General features: G+C 47.6%; 1 long non-coding RNA gene across 1 annotated transcript; it reads right to left on the bottom strand.

Moving 5' to 3' along the window:
* Positions 1–2,647: 2,647 nt before the first annotated feature.
* LOC140395929 (uncharacterized) lies at positions 2,648–8,476 on the bottom strand. The gene is made up of 3 exons (XR_011936397.1): positions 8,305–8,476; positions 7,859–7,948; positions 2,648–4,559 (listed from the first exon to the last, which is right to left on the bottom strand). It is a non-coding gene; the product is annotated as an uncharacterized lncRNA (long non-coding RNA).
* Between the last annotated feature and the right edge of the window lie 6,234 nt (positions 8,477–14,710).

The raw sequence follows: 14,710 nt of genomic DNA, 5'->3' as shown, positions 1-14,710 counted from the left end.
TCAATGCTGCAGAGATGTTAAGACATCTTCCAATAGCACAGTGGCATTTATTATATTTTACGTCTCTTCAGCATAAAGGATATTACAATTGGAAGTCACTTTATGTGAGGCAATTTATTTTTAATGTCCTCGTAACAGGAATTCTTGAGGCAGCAACTCAATCAAAATAGAAAATATTCATTATGAGAGAGGCTTGTGAGTATTTTTGGAGATTGCATCAGAAAGGGAAGTGTGATACTAATTCCCTTTTGCTTTCAGGCTAGTGATAGATTTAGTGCTGAGGTGTTAAATCATAGACAAACACAAGTTATCCTTTGAGCCCTGGCAAAAAAATGTCTTTGAAGCTCAGTGCTTTCTTGCTGGACTTGCGGAAACCTACGAATGTTCCTGACACATCTTCATGTTTCTAAATAAATATTACACATTCTAAAGCAATGTTTTATACACACTCGGAGAAATGTTCAGAGACTCCATGTAATACAGGCAGTCTCATTCCGTCCGCTGAGAGATCAGCGTGCCCCTTTGTGGTGCTCCCCATTTCCTGCTTGTTAGCTTGCACTGAACTATATTGCTCTCCTCCTTCAGCGGTCCCTCTGGATCAATGGGTTCTGAGATAGCTGATGAGTCCAATGTGCAATCTGCAAACACTGTCACATGCGGGACAAGTGGGGCGGAATTCTCCCCCCCCCCCCCCGCCCCCCCCACCCCCCCCCCCCCCCCCCCCCCACGCCGGGTGGGAGAATCGCCCGGGCGCCACACGACTCCTGCCACGCCACCCCGATGCCCGCAAGCGATTCCCCCTCCCCCCAAACTGGCGCGGCAAGAATCACGGCTGGCCGCTGGGAGAATCGGCACTTGCCGTTGGCAACGGGCGAGCGGCGATTCTCCGGCCCGGATGGGCCGAGCGGCCTGCCCAACACGACAGGTTCCCTCCGGCGCCGTCCACACCTGGTCGCTGCCGGTGGGAACAGCGCGTGAATGCTTGGGTGGGCGGCCTGTGGGGGGGCGGAGGGGGGTTCCTGCACCGGGGGGTGGGGGGGCTTCAAAAGGGGTCTGGCCCGCGATCGGTGCCCACCGATCGGCGGGCCGGCCTCTCTGAAGGAGGACCTCCTTTCCTCCGCCGCCCCACAAGATCCACCCGACATCTTGTGGGGCGGCCGCGGGGAGGACGGCAACCGCGCATGCGTGGGTGACATCATTTACGCAGCGCCAGTCGCATCATTTACACTGCGCCGCTTTTACACGGCGCCAAGGCCCGGCGCGCGTAAATGACGCGGTGTTGCTCCTAGCCCCCCGGGGGCGGGAGAATAGGGGGCTGGGAGCCGCCTCCGATGCCAGAGTCTATTACTCCGGTTTTCACTCCGGCGTCAGGACTTAGTCTCCCGATGGGAGAATTGCGCCCGTGGTACTTGAAGGATTGGGTGGGTGGGTTTTTTGGAGGTTTTTGGCACTCTCTCCAATGCCTCATCAATTTGATTCACAACGTTTTCATATTTTAAAGTGCCCAATTCTTTTTTTTCCCAATTAAGGGGCAACTTTAATGTGGCCAATCCAATTTGGGGATCAAATGGCACTTAACTCCTGCTACCACCTTATCAGAGCCATTGTTTCCGATGGCAGGATGGCGCAGACGTGAGGTAACTGGCAGTGGACGAGAAGCAGATTATTAATTAGTCAGCAAGTTGTTGTCTGGCATGCGCTGCCTGAAAGGGTAGAAGAGACAGATTCGATAGTAAGCATGATGGGCTGAATGGCCTCCTTCTGCACTCTAATTATAAGCCTGCAATTTTAGAACTGATTTTAAACTACATTCTCCTCCAGGATTCTTTGCAAAACAAAGCATAAGTGCAAATGGTTCTGAGGTGGAAATCCAATCATTTACAAGTTGATAAGCTAATATCTGTTAAAAAAAGTTGCATTTGCGAAGCATCTTTTAAGATTTTAGGAGTTCCGCAGCATTTTGCAGTCGATTAAGCACTTTCTGAAGTGAAGTCACTGTTGGAATCTGGAGAACACTGAAACTCATTCGCACACAGACATCTCCCACAAACAGCAATAAATCAGATTATGTGTGATGTTAGTTAAGGGGTAATTATTGGCAAGCGCACCAGGGATAACTCCCCTTCACTTCAAAACAGTGCCAAGAGACCTTTAACACCACCTGAGAGGGAGGACAATTTAACGCCTCATCTGAAAGGCAGTGCAGCACTCCCTCAGTATTACACCGAATTATCAGGCAAGGTTTTGTACTCAGCTCTCTGGAGTGGGAATTGAACCCGTGACCTTCTGACTCAGCAATAAGAGTGCGACTGAACACTAGCTGTTTTAAAAAAAAAAAAAATTTAGAGTACCCAATTCAATTTTTCCAATTAAGGGGCAATTTAGCGTGGCCAATCCACCTACCCTGCACATCTTTGGGTTGTGGGGGCGAAACCTATGCAAACACGGGGAGAATGTGCAAACTCCACACGGACAGTGACCCAGAGCCGGGATTCGGACCTGGGACCTCGGCGCCGTGAGACTGCAGTGCTACCACTGTGCCACCGTACTACCTACACTAGCAATTTCTTAGACTGTATTTTCAAATCCGAAATGAAGTTTAATGCAGGCGTTGTTTGAATGGTTAAATATTAAAGAGAAAGTTTTATTAGTTGGTAACTGTGAATAGTACAGTTGCACAGGAATCACCCAGCTCTCCTTGAAAGCCAGCACTCGTTAGCCGGAATCTTCTGGTTCTGAAGCCAAGGTTCAATGGGAGACACAGAATTGAGAGTGATTTCTACTGGGTGGGGTGGGGGAGTGGACAGGGCTGGCTAGCCACATGCGGCCTTGTGCTGTTCAGCTCATCACATATGCATCCGTGAGGAGCTTGCCAATTTTCAAGGTAGGGAGCAGGCTGGGATTACCATCGCCGAATTGGGTCAAAGGTGCGGGCGCCATGTTTAAAGAGCACCTGGACAGTCTGCACAATCCCTTCCAGTTTTTCCCAGCCACTGCCCAGCCCTTCCTCCATTCCTTGGTCATAGTCCACGCAACCCAGTCTGAAGCAGAGACTAGCATTTAGACACACTCCCCAAAGAGGATAATGCAGCAGCAACTCACTGTTAATCTTGGTTGACGTCAGCCTCACCAAGCCGCCACTTATGTGCACTCGTGAAAATGAACGTTGTAATTTCTCAGTGACATCTTCTTAATTTGTAGGGGGAGCTTAATTCTGGCAGGAGGTTCATTGAATGATCATGCATGACACACTGACGCTTGCAAACGGGTTCCCTGACATTTTTCGCCGGGAAGCCTGATCGGCCTTCAACCCATCTTTAAAGTCATAAGAACAAATTGCTAAAGTTCATCCCAATGTCGGGAAACTGATTCTTGGCCCCATGACAAATTAAGATTCCCCGTCTGTCAAGCTTACCGCTGCCAGGTAGGGGATGGACCAGGCATTTACACCCTTTCTGTATGAACCTCAGCGGCTAGTGACAGTCAATCCATCACAGGAGATTCACAGCTGACTCCAACCCTGTCTTCATCCAATATTTTCCATGTGCGCTTTCCAGGAGCAGCCATTGGTACATGGAGGTAGAAATTGATGTACATTGTACAAAATGTATCAATTTTGCATGAGGCCATCCTGCAAGCATTCGGAACAGATATTAAGACCACTGCCAGACTCATAGGGTGGAACCTTGCCATCCGTGTACAGCGTGCTGGCTGGGCCGAGAAAACCGACGTGTAGCTCTCCAGCTACACAGCTGAGTTTTCTCTCCGGATTCTCTGGCACTCTGTGTACAGAATATTTGGCGGTGTGGTTTTAGCCATCACACTGGCGGGGTGGGGCCAGATAGAGCTGGCAACGCCGGCTCCACAGAGATTAGAGCACCGTGATCTGCGCTGAAAACAATACTACTCTCCCCGACAGCCACAGGGGCACCCCCCAAATGAAAGCACAGGCACAACAAACCCCCGGCCCACCCCCACAAACGATGCCCTCGTTTGTTCAGGGTGAACGCATGCTCAAAAGCATCCCCATACATTTCTATCTTTGGGCCTCCTGGGTAGGCATTCCAATCAGGTTATCAAATTAAATTAGGGGCCTAACGAATGTTGAAGCCAGCCAGCCTCACCCTGGAGCGTGCTCCAATTTTCCTTCAGGCACTTCCCTGAGTGCCACTGTTAATGCTTGTGTGCAGTACTGAGGGAATGCTGTATTGTCAGAGACGCCATCTTTCAGATGAGGCATTGAACCACAGCTCTGTCTGCCTATTCAGGTGGATCTGAAAGATTATTATTTCCAGAAAGTGGAGAAGGTGTGTATCCATCAACCAGTGTTAGATGAATTGGGTATTTATCTCAATGCTGTTTGTGGGATCTGGGTCATTTGTCTGCAAAACAGTGGCTCCACTTAAAAATAATTCATTGGTTGTAAAGCACTTTGGGATTTCCTGAAGACATGATTTTTAACGCTTGTTCCTTTCTTCCTTTGTTGTGGACCAGGAAACCATGACTCTTTTTTTCCTTCCAAGGTTCTTGGTTCTGATATTTCTTTGTCTCTAGCCAGACTAAAGAGGAAAACCAAATTGCACATGTTATTTTGAATCTAATAAAAAATTCCCAGTATTTTTTCCATTGAGGATCATAAAAAACAGGACGTCATCATGGGCAACTGTGGTGGAGATGGATGCCTTCAATTTGTCCCTGGTTTCTGTGGGAACAAGGAAGTTATTCCTCTTCCAGAAGTAACCAAAAAGACATTTCCCAGATGTCCCAAGGCCCGATGTTTGTGTCAATTAATTTGATTTGCTAAGTGATGGTTTACTCTCCAGTTAGGTCGATGCAACTTGATCCAGGCGCAAACGCAAATTTGGAAGGGACGTTCATAGGTGAGAGCAGAAAATCAAAGCACTTATATTTATCATAACACAGCCAATCATCGGCATTTTTGTGATGGCTGACCTGTAACAGAGAGGAAGAATTTGCATTTATATAGTGTCTTTTACGTCCTCGCCACCCACAAATTCTTTCACACGTAATAAAATACTCATATGCTAGAAATCTGAAATTAAAACAGAAAAGGCTGGAAAACCTCAGCAGGTCTGGCCGCATCTGTGAGAGAGAAACAGAGTTGAATGTTCCGATTTCAGGTGATTCTTCTTCAGACCCTGAAGAGGTAGAAATGAGGTGGAGTTTATGCTGCGGACAAAAGGTGGATTAGGTGGAGCAAAATAGAAGCTCAGGGAAATAGGGTGGAAGTCAGGAGAGATTAAATAACAAAGATGACATGGACAAAAGATAAAGGGAGTGGTAATGACAATATTAAAGACTAAAGTAGGTGTTATAACCGCATAAAGGTCAGTGCTCCCTGTGAGCAAAACAGCAGAATGAGTTAATAGCAGAACAAGGGTTCTGAAAGCAACACATGAGAACACGAAATAGACTATTATTGGGGTGGGGGGGGGGGGGCAGGGACAGTAAAAAAAATTAAATGGAGGATATCGTTCACGGTGTGAAGTTGTTGAATTCAATGTTAAGTCGAGAAGGCTTCTGAGTTGGCATTTTAGGTGCATTTTATCCTGGCTTTCAAAACTCCTATATGGCGGTGGCCCTCCCTAATCTAATCTCCTCTGACTATACTACAGCTCAAGATTTCTGCACTCACCCAATTTTGGCTCTTGAGCATTCCTGATATTAATTGATCCACCATTGGATGCCATACCTCCAGTTGCCTAAGGCCCTAAGCGCTGGAATTCACTTCCCAAGTCTCTCCGTCTCTTTGTTTGTCATCCCTCCTTTAGGACACTCTTTAAAACTTATCCTTCTGACTCAGGTTTTTTGACCATCTTCCCCAATAGCTCCTCATCTGGCCGGGTGTCTAACTTTGCATTTCAAAGTTCCTGTAAGCACATTGGGCCATATTTTGACATTACAGTAATGACATAAATTTAAGTTACTCTTGTTGCTGTTCACAATCAATGAAGTGCCTTTCAAATCTGTAATATCGGCAAACTATGACAGTCTCTCCTTCAACCATGCCCTCTCCCACCAAGAATGACAAGAGTCACCTCCCATTTATTCTCCCAAGTCGCACAATGATTTGGACATTATCTCCTGTTCCTTCATTTTTCCATGGACATAATCCTGGGATAAATTTTGTCCAGGAAATATCCCCTACTTTCTTTAAATTAGTGCCTCATATCATCTGACCATTTATATAATTTCTATGCCAATTATAACTTGCTAAAGACTTTTGAGAGAAGAATTGCTCGAGGTAATCAAAATTATGAGATAGCTTTGATGAGTAAATGTTCTGGTCGTGTCCAAGATTGAGAGGGTTCTGGCAGGGGTTCTCAGATGGATTCTCCGCACCCTGACGCCGAAATCGCGTTCGGTTTTCCGCATGAAATTGGGCCTGGCGCAGGTTCCGCTATTCTCCGCCACCCAAAAACGCCGTACTCGTGTAGTACGTCGCGCCGAGTATCCACCACCTGAGGCCCTTGCCTGAGGCCCGCCCTGCTATTTTCCATCCCCGACCGGCCAAATTCCTGCCGGCATATTTCTAATGTGGGCATGCCATTCGGGCATCTCACGAGGTGGCTGCAGACTCAGTCCGCGGCCGCCACAGTCAGGGGCGGGTCAATCGGAGAGGAGAGGGGGCCTCATTCGGGACTTTTGTGTGGGCGGCCGCGGGCTGATTCCGCCATGGAGCACAGCGCGGCCGCTGGAGGCCGTCGTCGTGCGCATTTCCTGCCTCTGATCCAGAAGTGCGGGTGGCTGTATCGGCTCCACGACAGCTGCCTGCTAGTCCCCTGCAAGACTGTGAATCTGTGGCTTTTTGGCAGCAGTTTTTCTGGCATAAAAGACCACAGTTTTCACGACGAGGTGGGGACATAGTCCCGAAAACGGAGAATCCAGCCCCTGATGTCTGAGGTGCTGGGTGTGGAGGCGGTCCCGTGTCCAGAGGTGGCACTATTTAGGGTGTCAGACGACCCGGGAGTCCAGGGAGTGTCGGAAGCCATTGTTTTGGCCTTTGCCTCCCTGATAGCCCGGAGACAGATTTTGCTCCTGTGGCGGGAGCCGGAGCTGCTGTAAGCGGGGGTGTGGATCAGTGATCTGACGGAATTGCTGAAGCTGGAGAAGGTTAAGTTGGCCTTGAGGGGGTCGGCAGATGGATTCACCTGGAGGTGGGAGCCGTTTATTGATTACTTTACGGAGGTTTGAGAGGTGAGGGGGGAGGGGTGATGAGGGGGTAGGCGGGCTGTGAGGAGGGGTTGGGATCGGGGAAAAGGGGGGAGTGGGTGTTGCTTGTTTATTGAATTGTTTGGCTGTTCTTTTTTTTTAATTTAACGTACCCAATTCTATTTTTTCCAATTAAAGGCAATTTAGCGTGGCTAATCCACCTCACATACACATCTTTGGTTTGTGGGGGTGAAACCCACTCAGACACAGGGAGAATGTTCAAACTCCACACAGAAAGTGACCCAGGGCCGGGATTCGAACCCGGGTCCTCAGCGCATTAGGCAGCAGTGCTAACCACTGTGCCAGGTGCCGCCCTTTCGGCTGTTCTTCTGATTCTGTTTGTATATCTGAAAATGCTTTGAATAAAGTTTTTTTTTAAATGTTTACAATCGAAAACCGCAATTAAGAGCAAGTGTGGATTAAATACAAGGCAAAAAATGTTCAGGCTGAGTTGGCAGAAGTTGGCTCAGTGGCAGTAATAGATACTGGAAGAGGTAGGGACAAGAAGTCGGAAATTCAATGGAAGGTTGGACAAGAAAGGAAGGAAATGGAAGGAAACTGGGTAGACAAGGTCCAAGACATGAAACTTGATGAGAGTGAGATCATGAGAACCAAGCAGGCTCACCTGTCACATTAAAGGTAAACGAACATGGTTTGGATCCTAAAGGTTGGCCGGCATAGGTTCCAAATTTTGGCCAGTTGGCAAAAGTGGGTCCTGGGGAAAAAAGTTTGAAAAACAGTGCTCTATATAATTGGAGTAAGACCTCCTCATAATTGCAGTAAGACTATACTCAAATCGTCTTGTAATAAAGGTCCACATATAATTTTCCACCTTAATTGCCTGTTTGACCTGCATGTTGGCTTTGAGCGACTCATGAATATGGGCACCCAAGTCCCTTTGAAGTTCAACATTACGCAGCCTCTTCCCATTTCAGACATTTATTTGTTTTTCATTGCAATATCAATAGCCTCACATTTCTCCGCATTTGATTCAATCGGCCTAATTTCAGCCCACACCCTTATCCTCTCCAAATCCCCTTGAAGCTTCTTTACATCCTCCTCACAACTCACCCTTCCATCTAGTTTTGTGTCAGGTGCTCGAAAAAGATGGAAGAAAATGCACAACTTGTTTAAATGCTCCAGTGATTTATCTCCCAGGCTGCTTGAAGCAGTGTCATGGAGAGGAATCGTCAATCCCTGGAGGTTTTCTCAGTTCTGAGGGAGTCCTGCACTGCAGTGTGCACCATCCTTCCGATGACAGGTTAAATCTGTCACAGAGGCACAAAAGACTAGTTTGAGGGAGAGCACAGTGGACAGAGAATTAAGACTTAGATGTTCTTACTCATACAATATTTCATAGAAACAGGGAAGCAGAGAAGATAGAAGCAGGGGAAGGCCATTCGGCCCTTCCATGCTGCTCTGCCATTCAATATGATCATGGCTAATCATCTATCTCAACTCAGTACTCCCACACTCTCTCCGTACCCCTTGACACCTTTAGAGTCTAGAAAGCTATTTCTTAAATGCACTCAGTGGCTTGGCCTCCACAGCCTCCTGTGGTAGAGAATTCCACAGGTCCACAACCACCTGAATGAAGGAATTTCTCCTATCTCAGTCCTAATTGGTCTAGCCCCGGATTCTGAGACTGTTATCCCTTGTTCGAGACTCTCTGGGCGAGATTCTCCACTCCCGCGCCGGTTGGGAGAATCGCCTGGGCCGCCAAAATTTCCCGGGACGCCGGTCCAACGCCCTCCCATGATTCTCCCAAGTGGCGGAACGACCCCGTCGAGTTCCACGGGCCGCAGGCCGGAGAATCGCCGGAGACACCCAAAATGGCGATTCTCCGGCACCCCCGCTATTCTCAGGCCCGGATGGGCCGAGCGGACAGGCCAAAACGGCGCGTTCCCCCCGGCGCCGTCCACACCTGGTCGCTGCCGTCGGGAACAGTGCGGCAACGCTGTGGGGGGTGGCCTGCGGGGGGGGGGGGGGATCCTGCACCGGGGGTACCTCAAATGTGGCATGGCCCGCGATCGGTGCCCACCGATCGTCGGGCCGTCCTCTCTGAAAGAGGACCTCCTTCCTTCCGCGGTCCCGCAAGATCCGTCCGCCATCTTCTTGCGGGGCGGACTCAGAGAGGACGGCAACCACGCATGCGCGGGTTGGCGCCGGCTAACCCGCGCATGCGCGGGTGTCGCCAGTTATGCGGCGCCGGCCGCGTCATCTATGCGGCGCCGCCTTTACGCGGCGACAAGGCCTGGCGCATGTAGATGACGCGGCCCCGATCCTAGCCCATTGTCGGGGCCTGAATCGGTCGGGATAGGGGCCGTTTCGCGCCGTCGTGAACCTCGACGGCGTTCACGACGGTGTGGGCACTTCGGTGCGGGAGTGGAGAATCCCGCCCTATATGCCAAAGGAAACAAAACTCTTGCATCCAGACTGTCCATCCTGTCTCCTCCGGTGAGCACTGTGACTGTAGCTCAATATATCAGCATTAGAGTGAAACATGACTATCACATGATATTATTACAATCAGGTGAGGACAGTTTAAAGATTCCCTTGTCTTGTTTGACCGCAACAAGTTTTAAAATAAAAATAGGCAGCGTGATTCTCCCTCGGCGGCTACAGTGCACCCACACCTGCGCGTTTCTCGACCAGCGTGGGGTGGCCCTCAATGGGAAACCCCAATGGCCGGCTGTGGGAATGGAGAATCCCGCTGCTGGCGGGGGAGTGGTGTGCCGTAAAACGGAGCTGGCGGGTCGGAGAATCCCATCCAGGATATATTTGCCAATTCAATGATGTTCATCTGTTTACAGGCTGTGACCATAAAAGACATCAGACAGGTTTTCTTTGAGTTTTTAGAAAGAAAAGATGATCGTATTTATTATACTTAACCCAGTCTAAATAAAAATTATTTTTCTAAGTGTCAACATTGACATGCACATACTCTTGAACTTGGCACACAGAACGATTTTAAAGTGGGGAAGATAGAATAAATAATTTAGACTCCAGTAATAGTAAAGGGGTATGTGGCTCTTGAAGGTTGGTGACTTGACGAGCGTCAGGCTGAACTTGGTGATCCCTGCTGCTTCCACTCAATGGTCCTGCTGCTTTTGGCATTGAGGCAGTTTAAAAATGTAGACAGACAATTTATCTGTTCTACTGGAGACAGCAGTGCTGGGTTGAGTTCTCTATAAAACTTCTCTGTCTGTGGTACTTGGGTAGTCAAACTCAGCAGACAGTGTTCAAAGCTTGCAAGTGGGATGGAGAGGGAGATGCAGTGGGATGCTCAAAAGGTCAGAGACTGGAGGAGCGCAGAGATGTCGGAGGGCTGTGAGGCGAGAGGAGATTATAGAGATTGGGAAAAGCAAGCCCTTGGAGGGATTTGACAACAAGGAGGAGAAATAGTGGTGGGACGGTGACAACTGCCTCACAGCAACAGGGACTGTGGTTCAATTTCAACCTTGGGTGACTATGTGGAGTTTGCATGTTCGCCTTGTGACTACGTGGGTTTCCTCTGGGTGCTCCAGTTTCCTCCCACAACCAAAGATGTGCGGGTTAGGTGGATTGGTCATGATAAATTACCTCTTAGTATCCAAAGATGTGCAGGTTAGATGGATTGGCCATGCTAAATTGCCCTTGGTGCCCAAAGAGTTACGGTGTTACAGGGATAGGGTGGGAGAGTGGGCCTAGGTAGGCTGGAGGGTCAGTGCAGACCCGATGGGCCGAATGGCCTCCATCTGTACTGTCGGAATTCGATGATTCCATGAATTTTAAAACCAAAGGTGTTGCACAACTGGGAATCCCTATAAGTCTGTGAGCTGAGCAGTAATAGGGGAACGGGATGCAGAATAAGTCGGAATATGGGCAGCAGTATTTTGGATGAGTTGAAGTTTATGAAGGGTGCAAGGTGAGGATTCACCAAGAGAACATTGGAATAGTCAAGTCTAGGTGTTACAAAGGCATGGGTCGAGGGTTTCCATGAGTATTTTGATCCACAGAAGATTAATATCCTGATTGAAGTTAGGATCCCTGGATGCACATATATATCTTTTCATTATTAATAATTCAATTACCTAGCTTCACTGAAACAGGAATCTAGGTGCAGGGATGGCTAAGTATACGCGTTGAAATGTAGCGCGTGATACCTGTGCAAAGATCCACATTATTGGAGAGGACCACATAATAACTGAACCCAAGACTGCAGCATCAGTCACCGATCATGCTGTAGATTACCTGAAACAAGCATGGAGACTTGTCTTAATGCACATTTCACTAAAGATATATAAAGTATTTTCGGTTTACTCTGTGGTCTTGTACCGCAGAAGGAACTGCAACTGTACATTTTATATATATAATCATGGAGCCACAGGAACTTCTACAGTCTACTTCATGAGGGGTTGATGTCTCGGAGTAAAGGGAAGTATAACTGACTGGAATAAACCACATTAGTTGAATATCTCAAATTAGCACAATTAACAAACAGTCCTTTTTTCCTGCAGTGTGTACTGCTCCTCTTGTGTAACCTTGTTCACAAAAGTGGTTTACAACATCATTATCTATAAGCTATAGGAATATGCAACAACAACTTTCATTTATATGGTGACGCTCCATTTATAGAGCGAAAAAGAACACCCAAGGCATTTGACAGGAGCATTATCTTTTTTTTTCCCAATTAAGGGGCAATTTAGCATGACCAATCCACCCATATGCACATCTTTAGCATACTCGGGGAGATTGTGTAAACTCCACACGGACAGTGACAGGGGCTGGAATTGAACTCGGGTCCTCAGTGCCGTGATGCAGCAGTGCTAACCACTGCGCCACCATGCCGCCTGACAGGAGGGGGGGTCGGAGAATCCCGCCCCAGGATTATCGGGCAGCACCATTGCTGCCTATGGTGCTGAGGACGCAGGTTCTAATCCTGGCCCTGAGTCACTGTCCATATGGAGTTTGCACGTTCCCCCCATGTCTGTGTGGGTTTCACCCCCGCAACCCAAAGATGTGCAGGTTAGGTGGATTGGCCACACTAAGTTACCCCTTATTTGGAAAAAATAATTGGGTATTCTAAATTTAATTTAAAAAAGGAGCAGGATTATCAATATAAACATGAAGCTCAGTGCTCCAAAAATCTCCAAGGAAGCTGTGTCAAGAAAGAGTAATGCAAATAGTTTATCATCTTTTTATAATTTACTGGATGTGGGTGCCGATGGCTGGGCCAACGTTTATTGCCCACTCTCAATTTCCCTTGAACTGAGTGATTGCTGGGCCGTCTCAGAGGGTAGTTAAGAGTCAACCACATTACTGTGGGTCTGGAGTCACATGTAGGCCAGACCAGGTAAGGAAGGCAGATTTGCTTCCCTAAAGGACATTAGTGAAGGGTTTTTACAATATTTGTTTCATGGTCATCATGGACTTTCAATTACAGATCTGTCATGATGGGATTTGCATTACACTGAGCATTACACAGGGTCTTTGGATTACTCGTCCAATGACAATGCCATTACGCCACAGTCTCCCCATAGCTGGCCCCTGCGTTCGAATCCCACCGTAACAGATCTGTAATTAAGTCACAAATTAGGAGGAGTAGGCCATTCAGCCCTTCAAGCCTGCTCTGCCATTCGATGCCTGGCAATGACCACATCAGCTGAGAAAACAAAATCAGCCAAATAAATATTCACCCTCACACCTGTCGTGTTGGGTGTTCCGCTATACAAACAAAGCAATACGGTTGTAGATGGTACAACTCTGTTTTATTACTCTTGATAACAACATCTGTAAACTTATGACTGTGGTTCGTACTTTACCCGTTAACCTGTGTACCCAGCCCTAACACTATCTTAGAGAGGCACTCAGCACATGGTGTATGTCTGAGTGGCACGCTGTGAGCTCTGTGTCCTGAGCTGTCTCCTGCTGGAATGAGCGGGAACTGTGGTGTTCCTTGTTTTATAGTGCGTGTGCTCTCACTGGTGATTGGCTGTGATGTTGCGTGTGTGTTGATTGGTCCGTTGATCTGTCAATCAGTGTGTATGTGTGTTTGGACCATGATATGTTTATCTGAATATCATGACAACACCTTGGCCACAATTTAATCACAGCTAGCTGCCTTCCACAATATACCCTTTGGTCATAGCACCACAGGAACCACCATACTCACTTAAGCTGATGTGGTGGCACAGGATACAGTAATGCTGACTGCATTTCCCATTGCTTTCAATGTTGCCTCAGGAGTGCCAAGTCGGCTTAATTCACAGGCACAGTGGCTGGGTAGATCCTGCTCAGGAAGAAAGGGATAACAATGAGAGTAAATAGTCTCCTCCAGTCGTCCCTTTACCTTCAGGATGACAGGGAGCTGCTTTGAAAACAGTTTGTCGGTGTGTCGCTTTGTTTTATGATAGCTCCCAGCGTGAGGTGGCATGAACTATCACCTTGGGTGAGATCTGCAAAATGCTAGAGAGGTTCAGAAAGTAGATTAATATTTTACCATGAAAGTAAATGTATAAAATAGGATTTCTTTGGTAAGTTGGTTGCTCCATGGAAGAATGTGGATTAGAGTAATTGGAATGGGAAGATTGCAACATCTGTGAAGCATGCTAAAATCAAATATGGTCAGCAACTTAGAAGAAAATAATGCCAACTATAACATATTTCAAACATCCTTCAAGAATTGAAATCATAGGGTAAATATTGTTGTGTCCCTGCTGCACAGTGTGTCTTAACCATTATACAGTGGACAAATAATTGCGTGTCGACTTGGTATTAATTCAATAATGTTTACTCACACACACACGCACACAATGTAATGTGTAAATGTACTAAAGTTCAATATTAGACCTTGACTTAAATTTGAGTGGCTGACAAGCACCCAAACAGATATTGGCCTTTATCTTGTGTTGGCTTCTGTCGTCCTCGATGCTTGGTCCTCAGTCTGGTCTGATGCTCTGCTTTGGTCTTGCTTCTGTTGATGGCGTGATGGTCTTCCTCGTGGTTGCCGGCGAAGATCACCGTTGTTCTGTTCCTGTTGCTGGCTGCTGAAGAGAGAGTTTCTTGGGTTGTGCGGCACCTTTTATCCTTCACTGGTTTCGCGCCCTTTTGGGTGGTCTCTGGATTATCGCCAATCAATCGATTAGGGTTCAATCACCCTGATCGATTAAGTCCAATCAGGGGCTGCCACACCGATTTCGGGATGTGCACTCAACAGTAATGCCTGCAGGTGTTTGGAGCACGTAGGTTCTTCCAAATAAGGCGTTTAGGCACCGCTGTGACTGGTAAACAAGCGTGATTGACTGGACACTTCTGTTGTCCCAGGGATGGCCTGGAGATGGCCTCTTTCCTGTATATTGCAATGTCCAGGCTGCAGCCTGCTCATCAATATTCATTTAGACTGCAGCCTGCTTGTTCTTGCACTTTTCTAATTTTCCCAGTATACTTTGCAGAACTCCATCTTAGGCGGCCTGTCAGCCACAATCTCACAATTATC

Source organism: Scyliorhinus torazame, chromosome 19 (genome assembly GCF_047496885.1).
Source record: "Scyliorhinus torazame isolate Kashiwa2021f chromosome 19, sScyTor2.1, whole genome shotgun sequence".
Taxonomy (NCBI): domain Eukaryota; kingdom Metazoa; phylum Chordata; class Chondrichthyes; order Carcharhiniformes; family Scyliorhinidae; genus Scyliorhinus; species Scyliorhinus torazame.
This window is presented reverse-complemented; position numbering and strand designations above follow the sequence as displayed.